Consider the following 21,238-nt stretch of genomic DNA (forward strand, 5'->3'; position numbering starts at 1 on the left):
TATTCTGGTGTAATTACATCTATTTGATGGTTCACATTCATTTTTGTTGTGTTGAGATCTTTTTATTGAACTAAGTTGGAGTCTTTTGTTTCACTCTGGCAACCTGTCTCTATCTTCGGAGCTTTTTATTTGTATAGACTTTGAAGTCTGCGACTTTCTCAAAAATATTTTACCGTTTTTGATCCATAAAAATTGATACTTTTTTCTGTTTTTTCTTTTCTTGCTTGGTTCCAAAGATTCTGATTAAAAGGTGTTAAATACTCAGATGGAAAGATTCGCGTATTACCTTGCGATGCATTTAAATCCTTGACTAATGGTTTTTTCAGTCTGCTGCCTTTTATGAGATTGTCTCTTGTAGCCTTGCTTGTCAGACGAACTATGACTGGTGCGGGTCGTGGTGAGCCTTGTTTTTTGTTCTTCCTGGAAACCGATTTATGTTCTGAATATCATTATGCTCTAGGGGGTTATGTCAATTGCATGGCCTAACTTTAAAACTACGTCTCTGAGATTTTCTATGGATTCAGTTTCTGGAAGACCGTTTATGACAAGATCTTCTTTATGTTGTTGTTGGTTTAAAACTTCGTATTTTAGTTTCAGGGAATTAAATTCTTGACAGATTTCCCATGTGTCTTTTAACAATTTGTGCTGCCTGTCAGTTAATGCATTAATGCTTGTTTTAATGTCTTTTACCTTTTGTAAGACTTCTTCAAGTTTTGAATTATTAAATTTAACAACATCATCATATTCGCTAATTTCTTTTGTTATTTCTTTATTCTGTTTATCAAATAGTTCTTGGACAAGATCTACCAAGTTTGCTTTTATATTTTCTAAACCTTTTTCTAGTAATAAATTTACGGAACTCAAATTATTAGACTCACCGGTATTTTGTTGTCTGTTCAGTTCATCGTCCGATTCTGCCTCCGGCGTAATCAGTTGCATCATGGGTGGTGGCGTTTCTTTGTTCTCTCTATAGTTTTGGCACTTCCATTCTTCTCGTTTGGCACTGGGTTTGCGTTATCAGGTTGTTTCTGAAAGTCCGGAACGTAAAATGAAGATTCCTATGGCATTTCCTGCAGGTTATATAACATGCGTCGGACGGTAATTCCTTCAGGCATTTGTTGCACTTCATAACTCACCTTTCTTCCTTTGGACAGCTGTAAGATGGCGATGTCCTTTGTGCTATGCTCGTTAGCAACCGCGGTGTACGCTTCAATTTTTAGCACACTCAGATTTTGGATTCCACTTGGTCGATTTCGATGAATTATATGGCACTGTCTTCAGCGTGACAAGTAGAGTTACTTTATGACACTTTTAAATTAAAAACAGGAGTTAGAACCACACTGAAACTATAAAAAAGGGACCAGCGATACAACCATGCAACCGTTCGTATGCCTACACAGCACCCTCTCAATAATAATAATAATAATAATAATAATAATAATAATGATTTTTTTTTAAACATTTTTACATAGATACAACAATAGTTTTATTGTTGTATCTATGTAATAACAAATACTGGCGAGTTATTAATATTTTTAAGTTGTAATAATTTTTTTTTTTAAAATAAATATTATTTTGCTCACTGCTAAAATATTTACACATACATATATACAATAGTTATCTTGAGTATAATAGTAATAATTTTTTTTTTTTTTTTTAAAACAAAAAAAAAACAATTTATTATGTCTCAGTATAAATTACATACAATAATAATATTTACAGTAATTACTCTAAGGATTATACAGAATTTTTGATTTTAGAATATACATAGTAATTATAGTAATAATAATAATAATAATAATAATTTTTTTTTTTTTTTTTTTTTTTTTTTTTTTTTTAAACATTTTATTATGTCTCAGTATAAATTACATACAATAATAATATTTACAATATTTAAAATAAGGTTTATACAGAATTTTTGAATTTAGAATATAATAATAATAATAATTTTTTTTTTTTTTTTTTTTATAAACGACTTATTTGTTTTTGTTTTTACAATGAAAGTGATAAGGTTTACTATCACACAGAGTATCTGCACACACACAATGAAAAACATATTATCTTTTTTGTACAGTACGAAAATTTGATATACAAAATGCAGTGTACATTTTATAAATATGAGTATACATTTTTTTTTTAAACTAGCTAAATATGGATTGGCATCAATGTGCACTCAATTCACGATACAATGCAGTAATGCAGCATACACTCACAATTCAATAGTAATAATAATACTTTTTTTTTTTTACATTTCATTATGTCTCAGTATAAGTTACATACAATAATAATATTTACAGTATTTACAATATGGATTATATACATTTTTTTTTTTTTTTTTTTTTTTTTTTTTTTATGTCTCAGATGAATTGCATACATAGTTGCTGTAGTAATTATATGTATATAATATTTATAACGCATTACAAGTGTATAACAGATACTTGCAAGTTAGTAATTTTCTTCCTCGAAGCTTAGCAGAGCTTATCTGAGGAAGATAATAGATGACAGAGGGTGGTGGTTTTATGGTTGTGTTCCTATAGTGGTCACAAGCCAGGTGTTGATTTTACTGTTTGTTGGTACATGCTTAAGACTTCGACTGCTATTACAGTTTAACTTTTTTTTTTTTGTGAAAATAGGGTTGGATTTAGACATGGTGTGTTTGTTGCTTTGTGTTCTTGTAGTGATAGTTTTTGGAGAGGGGGGGTTGTCATAGGTTTTTTTTTTTTTTGTGTGTGTGTGTGTGTGTGTGTGTGTGTGTGTGTGTGTGTGTGTGTGTGTGTGTGTGTGTGTGTGTGTGTGTGTGTGTGTGTGTGTGTGTGTGTGTGTGTGGTGGGGGAGAGAGAAACAGGAATTGCTCTAATTTTCATTCTCACTATAATATTTATATAGTGCCTGTTTCAGCTCTCTGTATGTTCCTAGGTTTCTGTTGTCGAATGGCAGTTTGTTTATCATGTCAGGTACGTAGAAGTTTCGGGTGGCTTTGCCGTGGTGATTGTTGTACTTATATGTTATGTAGTTTGTTGACTGTGGTCTTGTTATTTGATATGTTGTTCTGGTTACTCTATATGTTGGACTGTAGTAGTGTTTTAACATGACTGTGTAGTGGCGTAATTGTTTCACCTTAAATATTTTGTGTTTTGTCCGTGCTTCGTGCATAAGAGTGGGTTGTTCCCAGAATATCAGTTTTATCATTTTATCTTGCAACCATTGTAGCCTGTTAAGTCTGTAGTCTGCGCAGAATGCGTATGATGTGATTGCATATCTTAAAATGTTTTCACATAATGCTTTATAGATTAGTATTTTTATGTGGGTTGGGGCAATGTCTTTTAATCTGTATAGTTTGCTTGCTATTATCCTAAGCTTGGTATGTAGGTAGTTTGTATGGCTATTCCAACAACAACAATAATAATAATAATAATAATAATAATAATAATAATAATAATAATAATAATAATTTATGTATTTTATTCATTTATTTATTATTATCATTTTTTTTTTTTTTTTATTTATTTATTTATTTTTAGTCTCAGATGAATTGCATACATAGTTGCTGTAGTAATTTTATATATATATATGTAATATTTATAACGCATTACAAGTGTGTATAACAGATTCTTGCAAGCTAGTAATTTTCTTCCTCGAAGCTTAGCAGAGCTTATCTGAGGAAGATAATAGATGACAGAGGATGGTGGTTTCATGGTTGTGTTCCTATACTGGTCACAAGCCAGGTGTTTATTTTACTGTTTGTTGGTACGTGCTTGAAAGACTTCGACTGCTATTACAGTTTAACTTTTTTTTTATTTAGTTTAATTTTTTTTGTGCAAATAGGGTTGGATTTAGACGTGGTGTGTTTGTTTCTTTGTGTTCTTGTAGTGATAGTTTTTGAGAGGGGGGGGTTGTCATAGGTTTGTGTGTGTGTGTGCATGTGTGGTGGGGGAGAGAGAGACAGGAATTGCTCTAATTTTCATTCTCACTACAGCCTGTTAAGTCTGTAGTCTGCGCAGAATGCGTATGATGTGATTGCATATCTTAAAATGTTTTCACATAATGCTTTATAGATTAGTATTTTTATGTGGGTTGGGGCAATGTCTTTTAATCTGTATAGTTTGCTTGCTATTATCCTAAGCTTGGTAAGTAGGTAGTTTGTATGGCTATTCCAACTTTGATCAGCATCGAAGTGAAGTCCGAGATAGCGTGTTGTTTTCACCTGTGTGATGGTTGTGATTTTAGGTTCTGCACTTTGTGTATAGGAGGATGAATGTTTGATAGTGAGATATTTAGTTTCTATGGGCAGGGTTTGGGGGTTTTTGAATATCACTAGCTTTGTTTTTCCAGGGTTTATATATATGCCGTTTTCGGTTAACCAGTTAGTGATTTGATTGATGTCGTGTTGCATATTTTTGTAAGAGATATTTTCATTGTTGTGAATGGATACTATGGCCGTGTCGTCTGCATACTGGAAGATTTTACTTTTTAGGGGGAGTTGGCTTATGTCGTGTGTGTATATGTTAAATAGAATGGGAGATAGGACAGCTCCTTGCGGTACTCCACAGGTTACATGTACCTCTTTGCTGTGTGCTGATCCAATACGTGTGATGTGCTTTCTGTTTTTCGTGTATGCTTTACACTACTGGAGTAGACGACCTCCAATTCCGATATGGTTAAGTTTCGTTAACAAGGTTTTATGTGTTAGTGTGTCAAATGCTTTTGTTAGGTCAATGAAGACCACTAATGTTATTCTGTTTTTATCCAATGCAGAGTTTATTAGATGTGTGAAATCTTCCAGGAGTGTTGCTGTTCCTTTATTTTTTTGAAAGCCATGTTGTGTTTTGGGTATGATTTGAAATTTTTCAACGTATGTGGAGAGTTTCTGGTGTACAATGCGCTCCTTGATTTGGTTGATTACAGGCAGCGTGGCGATAGGTCTGTAATTACTTATTATGTTTCTTTTTCCCTGTTTGTGTATGGGTGTGATTAATGCAGTCTTCAGTGTTTCAGGTATGTGTCCCGTTTCGAAGATTTTATTTAACAGTTTTTGTATAACTGGAAGTAGGTCGGTTGAGTGTTTCTTGATGTCTTTTGGTCTGATTTCGTCTATCCCTGGTCATTTGTTAGGATTAATTTGTTGAATTGCCAGTGATAGTTCTTCTTTTGTTACTGTGGGAACCACATCGACTGGGTTGCTCGTGGACCTAGTGGAGAATGTTCGTTTGTGTGAGGAAAGGTTGCTTCTTGTAGCTTTTGGACAGAGTTCACGAAGTGCTGATTAAAGTTGTTTGCCAACTGTTTGAGGGATTTGGGGTCGCAGACAAAGCTGTTTTTTAATGTTTCTGAGGCAGTGGTTCTGTGTATATTGTCCAGCATTTCATTAATCAGGTGCCAGGTTTCCTTTATGTCATTCTGTGCTGTTGTTAATTTGTTGCTGTAATAGTTTCTTTTTGTCGTTCTAATCTGGGTTGTTAGGAGATTCCGTTTTCTTTTGTATTCAGCTTTAAAGCGATATTGTTTGGCGACTTCTTAAGTTGTTTCCATAAGGCATCTTTTCTTTGTATGTCTGTTAGTATGTTGTCTGCTATCCATGGATTTTGTTTCGTTTGGGGGCGTATTTTTATTTTTGTTAATGCTTTGTTATATAATTTGTTAAATGCAAGTTTAAGATTATTATATACAGCTTCAGCGGAGTCTAGAGATGCTATCTGCATCCAGTCTGTTTTTCTGATTTCATCTTTCACTATTGCTTCGTTTACAATGCTATGATACTGTTTTGTAGTCTCAGTGATTTCTATGAATTCTGGTTCAGTGTGTAACTGCAATGCTGTGAAATAATGGTCTGCTAGTTTGCATGTTATGACGGCTGCTGTGTGGCTGTTTGGAGGGGCCCTTATATTTATATGATCAATGCAGGTTGAGGTTGTTGTGCTTCCGACTATCTCTTCTCGTGTATACGACTGTATGGATGGGGTTATGTTATATGCCGATAATAGGTCTAGGTATTGTTCTGTGTTGTTATTTATGTTCCTAATGTTTATATTAATGTCTCCTATTATTATCAAGTATTTTGGTGCTTAAGTTGGGTATATTGCGTTTAATATCAGGGAGTTTTCTTATTTGATGTTTTTAATTTCGATGCATATGTTTTCTGCGTATTCCAATTTATAGTTTATTTCTGTTACTTCTAGTTTATGCTTGGTAAATATTATTATACCACCGCCTCGTTTTGTTTGTCTGCAGTGTTTGTGTTGTTGGAAGTGTGGCATTTGGTAGGAGGTTGCCTCTTCGTTTGTCGTAGATACTTCAATCAGTATTAAAATGTCTATTTCGTCTATATCTTCCTTCATATAAGCTTGCAGGGTCATCCAGTGTTTTTGAATGCTTCTGATGTTGATGTGGAGAATAGATAGTCATTTTTTGGGGATTGTCAGTTGCTTCCATTCTGATATTGATTTCAGAATGTGGCAATTATCATGTTCCGGGGTGATTACGTCTGCTTGATGGTGTGCATTCATGTTGGTTGGGGTGCTGGTCCTTCTTTACGAGTTGTCGATATTCCTTTCAATGTGACAGCCTGTTGAGGTCATCTACGGATTTTATTTCGATTGGTTTTGAGTCTTGTGTCTTTCTAAGGAATATTTTGCTGTCTCTTATCCATATAAACTGGTAATTGTTTTCTGTTTTTACTTTCCTTGCTTGGTAGAATATTTTCTGATAGTGTGGAGTAAGGTATTCAGACAAGTATATTGGGGTGTTGTCGTGGTCTCCTTTCAGATCCTTTACTACTGGATTTTTAATCTTGCTAGCTTTTATAAGTGTAGTTTTTGTTAGGCTGTTGGTGAGTCGCACTACGACGGGAGAAGGACGGGTATTATTTTCTCTTTTGCTTTTTTGTGGTAACCGATGCACTGACTGGATGTCTCTTGGTTCAATGGGGGAGCCGATTTTTTGGCTTAGTTGTATTACAGTGTCTCTTAGAGGTTCCGTAGCTATTTCTGGGAGACCATTTATGAGGAGGTCATTTTTGTGCTGCTGTTGGTTTGAGAGCTCGTACTGTTGCTTTAGAGAGTTTAGTTCTTGCCGTAGGTCCGTTGTCTCTTTAATTAAATTATGCTGTCTTTCAGTTAGCTCTTTGATGCAGTTTCTAATTTCTCTAACGGTCTGTAACATATCTTCTATTGAGTTATTATTAAATTTAATAAATGCTTCGTATTGGTTAAATTTTTCTGTTATTTGTGCGGTATGTTTTTTAAATAGTTCTCCTACAAAATCGATTAAACAGTCTTTTAGGTTTCGTAATCTATTTTCTAGTAATGCATTTAAAGATGGCTCACCTGGGTTTCCGTTGTTGTTGTTTTCTTTGTTTTTAATTCCCTCTGTTGTTGATAGCTGTTTACTGCCTGCGGTTGTTTTCTGCGTTGGCTGTTTTCCGCCTGCGGTCGAAGGCGACGTTCCTTTGTCATCTCTGCAATGGGGACACTTCCACTCTCCACGATTCTTGTTTGATTTTCGCTGCCAGGTAGTCTCGGACAATCCTGAACATAAAAAATGCATGTTTCTTTGGCAGTTCCTACATGTTACGTGGTTTTCTTCCCCCGTTAGGTCTTCTTGGCATTTGTAGCACTTCATATTTCTTGTTTGACGATCTTGCTGTATTTTCTAATATGGCGACTTCCTTTGTTCTCTTCTCGCGTAGTTGACCAACGTATGCTTCGAACTTTGAATACTTATATTTTACTTATTACTTAACAGATACTTACAGTTTTTACATCTATATGTTCGTCATGAAGAACGGAGTTCACTGATGTACTTTAAATTTTAATTCACAAGAAAATATCTACTTTGCAACTTAAAATATGGGAGCATCGAAATTTACTGCTAAAGCCTTCCTATAATAATAATAATAATAATAATAATAATAATAATAATAATAATAATAATAATAATAATAATAATAATAATAATAATAATAATAATAATAATAAAATAAATAAATAAATAATAATAATAGTCTTCATTAAGAACAAGAAGAAGAAGAGAAGAAAACCTCTCCAAAGGAGAGTAGGTTATAAGATGAACGAAAGTTAAAAAAAATAATCCTTGAGTTTGGAATTGAGCTGTGAAAGGAATATGCTCAGGTTTTAACATATTCAGAAAACATCCAGGCTATAAGCGATATCTATTCTGATTAAAATATAACCTTGGAAATATATGTATAATCTAGATGCAACCGATAAAGAGCCATGGTGTGAAAGAAAGTCGAATGAACTAGGGAGGGATCAATGAAGATTATAATCAACATATTTATTCCATTTTTATTTAGTCAAGAATTGAAGAGCCGCCCTTTCGAGCGCAGATACGTGTATAATAACACTGTCAATGTCTGAACATATTTGGTATGGAAAGTTCTTACTGTTCAGAAGAAGAGCAATGTCACTTGCGAAAGAGAAAATTTTGGATAACGAAGAGACTGTATTTGTAATATATTTATTATAAGCATAAGTGGTTATTCCAAGAAGAGAATTTCTTGAAAAATATGAAGTGGGAATTGTAGATTGTTAAAAACCATCGTTTACTGATGAAAATCTAGAAATATCAAATATAAGTCTTGTGATTGTATTAAACCACGTATCTGTCGAGAAAAAAAAAAGATGGTGTCGCTGAAATACGTTTACGTCTTCGTTGTATAACAACATTATTTATTAATAAATACTAGAAAAAAAGTATTTTCAAACTTTCAAAATCAAAGTCTCTGTACTATGATCTTCATCCATATAATCGAAAGTTGCATGTGGGGTTGCCCCTGAATATATAACGCATTGATCTCTCATCCACAAACAGCTCAACACAATCCTTAAATATTCTTTAACAATAGAATACTACACCTGAGACTTTTATTTGCGAATTGCTGATATTAAGTAAAAAATATCGGTGGAAGGGTATTCCACCACAAACTTCCTTAATTTTACTTAATTCCCGTTGAGGGCACCGTTGACTTCATGAGGCTTTTCACACTGCCATTCTTAATGCTGAAATGAACTGTGAACAAATCTGAACAAGTATAAAGGGATTAATGAAAAAAAAAAACATTTAAAATCTCAATTAGTTACCCTAACCATTAAAGGATTTTTCAGAATGTGTATTATTTCCACTGTTCAGCGGAATCCTCACCCATTTGAATCCCTTCAGTTAGGTTTAGTATTTTTCTCCAAATAAGGTACTATCAGGATCGACAAATTAGGATTGGTATAGAACTAATCTGACAAAATATTCAAATCTTATCCCACATATCCAAATATAATAATAACCTATGAAATTACTAAGCAATTGTTGTATTTTTGAAACGACTGGAGTCAAATTTCTGCTACACCATAACAGAAGGGTATTTATGGCCACACACACACACACACACACACACACACACACACACACACACACATACACACACCATCCATCAGAACTGACGTTTACCCGGTTTTTTTGTAGTAGAAGGAAAATCTTATTCAGAATATTACACTTTGATTCCGAACTCTGAGAGAAAGAATATACAGGATTGCAATAAAATAGCTTTCCCTCTTTAGAGGCATCTGTAGCTAAAACCAATTAACGGCATAAAACCAAATGTTATATTGAGTCTTTTGAAGGCAATGGGAGATAATTTTCGCGGAAAAAAGATATAGCACCAAAAGTCGCAGATAGGGGAAATTTTGGCGCTTGCAGAGCCGAAAGTAGTCGAATATTTGCATTAAACACAGGTAAAAAGGATTATGCAAATGTTAGTGTACGTACGTGAGAGCAGCGCCATCAATTTGCACTTAAAAAGTGATTGGGAACGTTAAGGCAGTTATTCGAATGACCGTCAGGTTTTCATTGAGTTCTTTCCGAGGGCATGGCCGCCTCGACCCACGGACATCGCCCCATGTGACTTTTGGCTGTGGGGGTGTTTGAAATCCGTTGTGTATGTTGGTGGCGTTCCCAACTTACATGTCTTGAAAGAGAACATAAAAAGGGCTGTTATGGACATCCAATCCGACTCCTTACGCTCAGCTGCAGAGCATGTCGCACGCGGTTGCAATTTGTTGTACACAAGAAATGTCAGCACATTGAAAATTGTGTACGTGGTCCAGGGAAAACTCATTCTGATTAATAAAACATTATTTCCTGTGAGTTCAATCACTATATTAATTTCTGTGTCTCTAGAAAGTTGTTGTTTTAGTTTAATTATAATTATTCTTGTTATCATTGTAACGCGCCACATACCCAGCTGGAATGAATGATGCGGCTGTCGCTTACACCGTCGAAATATTATTATTCCATGTTATCTGCCTTTATGTAATTATCCGCTTGTTTACGGCTCCGCTAGCGCCAAAATTTCCCCTATCAGCGATTTTTGGTAGTAATTTTTTTTTCAAGGAAATCATCTCCCCGTGCCTTGAAAAGTCTCTTTATAAAATTTGGTCTCATTCCGTTTATTGCTTTTAGCTACAGGCGCCTCCAAAGAGGGAAAGTTATTTTCTAGCCATCCTGTATAAGGATGTTCACTGTAAAACCAAATTAAACGTTGATTGCAAGAAAGTCACTGACTTCGGTGAAAAAGCCATCGAATTCAACAACCGACAGCCCAACCGACTTTACTGTTTTGATTATTTTTCTCTTTCTTAAAATTGTTTGGTAATTAAAGTCATTCTATGTTTTTATCTTAATGAAAGTCAAAAAATCTTTCGCTTATTTCTGTCTCGATCTACATTAATATTCAAAAGTAGTTCAATGATAATTGTAAAGTTGCCATTTAGCTACAATTTTTATTATAAATTGACATGAGCCTGCAAATAATTATTTGAATGTTAGGTAACCAAGACACCTCTTCCTTTTTTGATTATTTCAAACGTTTATTCCATGCAGAGAGTAAAGAATCTTCTTCCGAGTCCATTCAGGACGGACTGCTTTGACTACAAAGAGCAACACAGGCAGACAGGAAAGGGCTCTCTCTCCAAAGAGGTAAATGCGTTATGTTATATCATCATAATGCACTTTCTAATGCATTTTATAATATCTAAATCTGTTGAATATATTCACTCATTTAAACATTTTTGTTGAACAAAGCATTTTTTTGATACTTGCAAGATCAAAAGAGCTCAAATTCTCTTTCGGATAAACACTCTTATTTTTGCTATAAATCAATTTATAGAGTTGCTTACTGGAAGATCATTGCGTACTAATTCTATAAATCGTTTTGTATAACACCAATAAATAATATGACGCTCAGAGGCTTCACGTGCCCATTTAGGTTCCGGTGTGCTGTCGTGTGACTCATCCAACATGCGGTACAAAACATTTACCTCAATTTAACCGTATGTTTGTATTCGTATTGATGTTTGAAAGTTTTAAGAGTGCATAGCGCATGAGGAGTCATCTTAATTGTAAGATAACTTTGAACACTTTAATTTATCAATTAATATAATTTTAAATATGCAAAGCATAAAGGTCAAATTACCAATAGTTGTGCTTTATGAGCGCAGTTTATGTCAGTAGCAAAAAGGGTTTACCCGTCGAGGTGAGATCAGATTATCATTCGCAAATACTAGAGGGAGACATGGATAATTTGAATTTACCTTGATATGATTTTTAATTGCAAACATAAAATACGCACAGAAATCTGAAAAATAATCACTTGGGAAATTCTTATTATTATTATATTTATTATTATTATTATTATTATTATTATTATTATTATTATTATTCATATCCATATATCAATAAGAAGTCAAATATTTCAATACGCAGATGACACTGCACTACTAGCAATCCACACAAACATTAACACCGCTCTCAGCAAAGCACAACAAGACCTAAACGAAATCACAACATACTTCCACCAAAACGCAATTCTAATCAACGGCACCAAAACACAGATGTTGATAATACACAACCCAAGAATCATACGCCCTGCAACACTATCGATACATTGTCACACATACCGCTGCATTAACAACAGAAATACCTGCCAGTGTTCCGAAATCAAACCTGTAACACACGCAAAATACCTCGGTCTCTATATAGACTCCCGCCTTAAATAGACAAAACATATAGAATACCTACACACCAAACTCCGGATCATCGCAGCAAAACTCTTCCAAGTTAAAGACATTATTCCACCCAACATAAAAAAAAAACTCCTATATCACGTTATCTGCGAATCCCTACTCAGATATGGAATAACAGTCAATGCAAATACATCAAACAGCCACCTCAAAATTAGAGACACTACACAGGAAAATCGTGTCAACAGTGATCTGGAAACTTACACGCAACAACCAATATCCGACAAGCACATGGCGATACACGGAATTCTGAGCATAAAAACCTGAAACACTATATAACATTAATAAGTAATTACTTCATAATCACCTATCGAAACAACAGAGACACATATCGTATAACACGACCTACAACAACTCTCTACATCCCCACACCCTTCAACAACTCATACGGTTCTTTTATGAGATCGCATCAGATACCCATGCAACTCAACAACCTACCAAGAAATTTAAACCACATAAATAACTACAGTACATTAAAAAATGAATTTTGGAATACCAACGAAGTTAATATATCATTAACACTAATATGCACATCAAAAATCACTAGCATGGAATGCCTACATCACATACATAAACAGTAGCAACAACACAAATAATAAAGGCTAAATCCCACTCTCTTCATAAAAGTTAACCCAAGCTTCGAAGTAGGTGGGATTAACTTGCCTCACTCATCTACAAATGATCCTTATAAACAAATGCAGAAATTTGTTTGTATAATCGCTCTTGCTCAAACTTTGAAAAAAAAATATACAAAAAATTCTGTATAATCTTCATTGTTAATATTAGAAGAACATGTGTTGCAAATACATAATATAAAAGCAGAGGTATTATTAAAAATTTTAATTGAAATCCAATGTAGAAAATGCAGCACTTACAGCTGAATTCTGTAAAATTATGTTGCAATGTCACACAAGATGTTTATTGTATGTATAAATATTTTAGCAATCAATAAATTATAAATTATATTCTATTCTAAAAAAAATACACATACACACACACACACATATATATATATATATATATATATATATATATATATATATATATATATATATATATATATATATATATATATATATATATATATATATTTATTATTGTTATATTTTTATTATTATTGTATTATTAATATTATTATATTTTTATTATTATTGCTTTATTAATATTATTATTATATTTTAATTTTAATACTGTGGCAGCCTGTTGAGGTCTTCTAAGTATTTTATTTGGATTGGACATGCGTATTGTAATTTTTTTAAGGAATAGTTTGCTGTCTCTTACCCATGTAAACTGGTAATTGTTTTCAGTTTTTACTTTCCTTGTTTCGTAGAACAGTGTGTGATAATAAGGCGTTAAGTATTCGGACAAGTATATTGGAGTATTGTCGTGGGCTCCTTTCAGATCCTTGACTACTGGATTTTTAATCCTTTTTGCTTTTAAAAGTGTAACATTTGTCGGGCTGTTGGTGAGTCGCTCCACGACGGGATGAGGACTGGAATTATTTTCACTTTTCCTTTTTTTGTGGTAACCGATGTACTGACTGGATATCTTTTCATTGAACGGGAGCGCCAATTTTTTGGCTTAGTTGTATTACAGTGTCTTTTAGATGTTCCGTTGCAATTTCCGGGAGACCATCTATCATTTTTATCATTTTTATACTGCTGTTGGTTTACGAGTTCGTACTATTGCTTTAAAGAGTATAGTTCTTGTCGTAGTTCCGTTGTCTCTTTTATTAGATTATGCAGTCTTTCCGTTAGCTCTTCAACGCAGTTTTTTAATTTCTCTGACGGTCTGTAATACATCTTCTACCGAGATTTATTAATTTAATAAATTCCTCATATTGTTGAATTTTTCGGTAAACTATATGGTATGTTTTTCAAGCAGTTCTTCCACAAAATCGATTAAACAGTCTTTTAGATTTTTAACCTATTTTCAAATAATGCATTCAAAGTCTCAATTCCGTTTCCGTTGATGTTTCTTTGTTTTTCGTTCCCTCTGCTGTTTATTGCTGTTTTATCTGTTTACCATCTGCGATTGGATTCAGTATTTTCTGTTTCCATCCTGAAGTTGAAGGCAACGTTCCTTTGTTTTCTTTTTCACTGCGGACATTTCCACTTTACACACTTCGCATTTGATTTTCTCTGCCAAGTCGCCAAGGACAGTCCCGAAGATAGAAAATGCACGTTTCTCTGGCAGTTCCTGCATGTTATGTGGTTTTCTTCCCCCTTTTGGTCTTCATCGCATTTGTAGCACTTCATACTTCTTGATTGACGAACTTGCTGTAATTTCTAAAATGGCGACTTCCATTGTTCTCCTCTCGCGTTGTTGACCAACGTATACTTCGAAATTTGAATATTTATAATTTACTTATTACTTAACTGATACTTACAGTTGTCACGTTAATATGTTCAGCTTGAAGAAAGGAATTCACTGATAAACTTTAAATTTTAATTCAGCATAAAAATTCTACTTTGCAACTTAAAATATGAAAGCATCGGAATAGCGTGCCTGCTGCCGCTTGCTGCTAAAGCGACCTTTCATGATAATTGCCACATTCTGAAATCAATTGCAGAATGGAAACAAGTGACATTCCCCAAAAAAGGACTATTTCCACATCAACATCAGATGAATTCAAAAATACTGGCTGACTCTGCAAGCTTATCTGAAGGAAGATATAGACAACATAGACATTTTAATACTGACTGAAGTATCTACGACAAAAGACGAGGTAACCATCTACCAAATGCCACACTTCCAACAACACAAACACTGCAGACGAACTAAACGAGGAGCTGGTATAATAATATTTACCAAAAATATGCTAGAAGTAACAGAAATAAACCATAAACTAGAATAGGCAAAAAACATATGCATTTAAATTAAAAACATCAAATAAGAATACTCCTCGATAATAATCGCAATATACAGACCACCCAACTTAAGTACCACAAATTTTCTAGATGGACTAAACAGATGGCTTTCAGCCACGAAAGAAAGCGCTGCAGAATACTTGATAATAATAGTAGACATGAATATAAACATTAGGAACATAAATAACATCACAGAACAATACCTAGACCTCTTATCAGCATATAACAAAACCCCATCCATACAATGGTACACATGAGAAGAGATAGTTGGAAATACAACCTCATCCTGTATTGACCATATAAATATACGGACCTCCAAACAGCCACACAGCAGCCGTTATAATATGCAAACTGGCAGACCACTATTTCACAGCAATACAGTTACGCACTGAACCAGAACGCATAAAACTCGCTGAGACTACAAGACAGTATTATAGCATTCTAAACGAAATAATAATAAAAGAAGAAATCAGAAAAACAGACTGGATGCTGATAGCATCCTTAGACTCTGCTGAAGCTATATAATAATCTTAAACTTGCATTTAAAAAATATAAAACAAAGCATTAACAAAAATAAAAATACGCTCTCAAACAAAACAGAATCCATGGATAACGCACAACATATTAACAGACATACAAAGAAAAGTTATCCTATGGAAACAACTTAAGAATTCGCCAAACAATATTGCTTTACAAGCTGAATACAAAAGAAAACGGAACATAACAAGACAGATCAGAATGGCAAAAAGAAACTACTACAGCAAATTAGCAACAGTTCAGAACGATATAAAGGGAACCTCACCTGATTAATGAAATGTTGGACAATATACACCGAACCACTACCACAGAAACAATAAACCTTAGCTATGCTTCCGACCCCAAATTCCTCAAACAGTTGGCAAAAAACTTTAATCAGAAATTCCTGAACTCTGTCCAAAAACTACAAGAAACAACCTTTCCTCAGACAAACGAACATTCTCCACTAGGTCCGCGAGCAACCCAGTCGATGTCGTTCCCCACAGTAACAAAAGAAGAACTATCATTGGCAATTCAACAAATTATCCCCAACAAAGGACCAGGGATAGAAGGAATCAGACCAAAAAAATCAAGAAACATTCAACCAACCTATGTCCAGTTATACAAAATCTGTTAAATAAAATCTTCGAAACAGGACACATACCTGAAACACTGAAGACTGCATTAATCACACCCATACACAAACAGGGAAAAAGAAACATTATAAGTAACTACAGACCCATCGCCACGTTGTCTGTAATCAACCAAATCATGGAGTGCATCGTGCATCACAAACTCTCCACATACGTTGATAAATTTCAAATCATATCCAAAACACAATGTGGGTTTCAAAAAAATAAAGGACCAGCAACACTCCTGGAAGATTTCACAAATCAAATAAACGCTGTATTGGATAAAAACAGAATAACATTAGTCGTATTCATTGACCTAACAAAAGCATTTGACACTAACAGACAAACCTTATTAACTAAACTAATGCATATCGGAATCGGAGGTTGTCTACTCCAGTATTTTAAAGCATACATAGAAAACAGTAAGCACATCACATGTATGCGGTAACCTGTGGAGTACCGCAACGAGCTGTCCTATCTCCCATTCTATATAACACATATACACACACGACATAAGACAATTTCCCTTAAAAAGTAAAATCTTCCAGTACGCATACGACACAGCCATAGTATCCATTGAAAACAACGCAAATATCGCTTACACAAATATGCAACACGACATCAATCAAATCATTAACTGGTTAACCGAAAACAGCATATATATATATAAGGAAAAACAAACCTAATGATATTCAAAAACCACCAAACCGTGCCCATAGAAACTAAATATCTCACTATCCGTTATTCACCCACCTATACACAAAGCGCTGAACCTAGAACCACAACCATCACACAGATGAAAACAACACGCTATCTCGGACTTTACTTCGACGCTGATCACAGTTGGAATTGCCATACAAACTACCTAAACACCAAGCTTAGGATAATAGCAAGCAAACTATACGATTAAAAGACATTTCCTCGACCCACATAAAAATACTAATCTATAAAGCATTATGTGAAAACATTTTAAGATACGCAATCACATCATATGCATTCTGCGCAAACTACAGACTTAACAGGCTACAATGGTTGCAAGATAAAATGGTAAAACTGATATTCTGGAAACAACGCACACTTATGCAGGCACCACAGACACAACACGAAATAAATAAGGTGAAACACTTATGCCACTACACAGTCATGTTAAAACACTACTACAGCCCAACATATAGAGTAACCAGAACAACATATCACAAGGCCACAGTCAACAAACTATATAACATATATAAGTTCAACAATCACTATGGCAAAGCCACCCGCAACTTCCATGTACCTGACATGATAAACAAACTGCTGTTCGACGACAGAAACCTATGGACATACAGAGAACTGAAACAGGCGCTATATTAATATTATGGTGAGAAAGAAAATTGGACAAATTCCTGTTTTTTTTCCTCTCTCTCTCTCTCTCACACACACACACACACACACAACCTATGACAAACCCCTCTCAGAAAACAATACTACAGGGACACAAACAAATGCACCATGTTCAAACCCAACCCTACCTGCAAAAAAAAAAAAAAGTTAAACTGTGTAATAAAGGTTGAAGCCTTCCAAGCACGTACCAACAAACTGTAAAATCAACACCTGGCTTGTGACCAGTATAGAAACATAACCACAATATCACCGCCATCTATTATCTTCCTCAGATAAGCTCTGCAAAGCTTCGAGGAAGAAATCAGAAATGCCTACCAAAATGCCTCCCAATCTATAATTATTATACTAGTTATTCACTCAAAAAAAACTTCTGTATTGTCAACACTGTTAGTATTGGAACATGCGCTGTAAATGCGCAATACAGAGGATTTCAGTTAAAAATTTTAACTGAAATCCAATGTAGAAATATTTTGTAAAATTATAATGAAGATAACAATTGCATACATATGTGTAAATATTATATATTAAAAAAAAATATTATTATAATCTAAAAATATTACTAACCTACAAGTATCTGTTATTCTCAATTGTAATGTATTATATATATATATAATAATTACAAGAAAACCACAAAATTTCATATAATGGCACAAAAAAACACAGGATTGGAACTTGGAATGTTAGAGGTATGAACCAAGGTATGCCGGAAATAATAAAGATGGAAATGGAGCTCAAGAAGCTGGATATATTGGGACTAAGTGAATTTAGATGGACAGGAATGGGTCATTTTGATTCAGCGGACTATATGGTGTATTACTCAGGACATGAGACAAGTCGAAAAAATGGAGTATCTTACTTACACATGAAAAAGATGGCTAGATATGCATTGGGTTATAATCTAGTGAGTGACAGAATCATTTCTCTCAGAGTGAGTGGACATCCAATGAATATGACCATCATTCAGGTTTATACACCTATTACAGAGGCATCAGAAGAAGACATTGAAGATTCTTATGGCAAATTACAAGAAGTGAGAGATGCAGCACCAAAGCGAGATTTATGGCTATTTATTGGAGATTGGAAGGGAAAAGTGGGAGAGACTGAGGAACAAGGAATAACAGGTCGTTTTGGTTTAGGTATTCGTAACACTGCAGGAAAGAGACTTCTTCTGATGCCTCTGTAGTAGGTATAAACCTGAATGATGGTCATATTCATTGGATGTCCACTCATTCTTAGAGAAATGATTCTGTCACTGACTGGATTATAACCCAATACATATCTAGCCATCTTTTTCCTGAGTTTTGTGCAGAGAATTCTTCGTTTGTTGCTAACACCTGACTTAAATAGCACAAAAGAAGATTGTACATATGGGTATCATCTGATGGACAACACAGAAATCAAATTGACAAAAAAAAGAAGATGGAGAAGTGCAATTCAGTCTGTCAAGACTTTTTCAGGTGCAGACTGTGGAACAGACCATGAGTTATTAGTGGCTAATATACATGTGAGACTACGGAAACTGAAAACAACACAAATGTCTCTCAGATATGATCTGGAGGCATACCAGCTGAATACAATATTAGCATACAGAACAGATTCAACACACTAAATTTGGGTGAAAGAGAACGAGATGAACTATCGGAAGAGATTAAAGATATAATTAAAACAGAAGCAAAGAAGAATATTCCAACAGATTTTAAGAAGTCCAAATGGCTGTCAGAAGATGCCATAAAAATGCTCAGGAAAGGAGGAAAATGAAGGCCATAGGAAATTTGCAGGAAGTACGCATTCGAATGCAGTGTTTCAACAACAAGCCAGGAGACACAAGGAAAACTACTTTAACCAGGAATTCCAACAAATAGAAGACCGAAACAATAGGGGAAAAACAAGAGAGCTTTTCATAAAGATTAGAGAACTAACAGGGACGTTTAGTGCCAAGGTGACTATATTGAAAAGTAAACACAAAGGATATCTTACAGAAGCCGCAGACATCAAACGAAGATGGAAAGAGTATACAGAAGCCGTTTACAGAAAGGACTCCAAAATTACTGAGATATTTGAAGGGAAGGATTATACACAGGAGCTAGTACCATTGGAGAGTGAACTCAGGTGGACACTGCAACAGCTATCCAGTAAGAAAGCACCAGGAGGAGATGGAATACCCATCGAGTTGCTCAAAGCCCTGGGAGAAGAGGCAGTTATAATTTTAACAGCTCTATGTCAGCGAATTTGAATCACCACTACATGGCCTAGGGAATGAAAAAATTCAGTTTATGTACCTTTATTGAAGAAAGGCGATGCAAGAGAGGCGATGCAAGATACAAGAATTACAGAACTATAGCACTGATTGCTCATGCAAGTAAAGTATTACTTAAGATCATTCAGAAAAGACTGGAACCATTCATGAAGAGAGAAATGCCAGATGAACAGGCAGGATTTCGAAAAGGCAGAGGAAGAAGAGATCAAATCACCAATGTGAGATGGATAATAGAAAGAGCACAGGAATATCACAATAATGTCTACCTTTGTTTCCTTGACTATAGCAAGGCTTTTGACTCTGTAGATCACGTGAAACTGTATAATGTGTTAAGAACAATGGGAGTCCCATAGCATTTCATTATCCTTCTGAGGAATCTTTGTTATGAACAAGAAGCTACTGTCCGAACAGAAATCGAAGAAACTGAGTATTTCATAGTAGATAAAGGGGTACAACAAGGATGTATTGTATGTTATCTCCGTACCTGTTTAACTTGTACAGCGAATACATTTTAAGAATGGCAAGGTTGGAGGAGTCTTCAGTTGGAATTAAAATTAGTGGAAGAATATTAATAATTTGAGATATGCAGATGATGCCACCTTGCTAGCAGAATGCAAAGAAGATTTGAAGGAACTTATTATGAAAGTTAAAGAAGAAAGTTCTAAATATGGTCTTAAACTTAGTTTCAAAGAGACAAAAATTATGACAACATGGGTACTTAATGATTTTGAAGTAGATGGAAAAAAATTGAAACAGTTAAGAATTTTGTGTTCCTAGGATCCCGAATTGATAAAGATGGTTATTGTACCCAAGAAGTTAGAAGAAGATTATTACTCGGAAAAAAGCAATGACAAATTTAAGCAAGATCTTTAAAGATAAAGATATTAGCCTCACAACAAAAATCAGAATCGTGAAAGCAATGGTATTCACTGTGGTGCTATGTGAATGTTAAAGTTGGACCCTGAGAAAGAGGGAAAGAAAGAAGATAGATGCATTTGAATTATTGGTTTGGAGACGCTTATTAAGCAAAGTAATAAATCAGTGATTGACAGAATAAAGCGAGATTGCTCCCTCGAAGCTATGATCATCAAGCAAAAATTGTCATACTTCGGACATGTTATGCGAGCAAATGACAGTCTGGAGAAGATGATGACGCTTGCAAAAGTTGATGGAAGCAGGAGAAAGAGGAAAACCAAGAATTAGATGGGTGGATGGAGTTAAAGAAGCAATTGGAGTGTGCTTGGAGGTTCTGAAAGTCATGGTCAGGGACAGATCGGTATGGAGAGTGTATGTTCGTGGAGTCGCCAGAAGTCGGAAACGACTCGATGGATTATAACACACATATATAATTATTATTGTATCTATGTATGCAATTTATCTGAGACATTATAAAATGTTTAAAAATATATTATTATCTGAGATTTTAGGGAGTCAATGCGTCATGGACGGAGGCTATAGATCACACAAACCAGCTCACATACCTTCCCTTAA

The sequence above is a fragment of the Typopeltis vanoorti genome, chromosome 3, assembly GCF_054136105.1.
Source record: "Typopeltis vanoorti isolate ZY-2024b chromosome 3, IOZ_Tvanoo_1.0, whole genome shotgun sequence".
Lineage (NCBI taxonomy): Eukaryota > Metazoa > Arthropoda > Arachnida > Uropygi > Thelyphonidae > Typopeltis > Typopeltis vanoorti.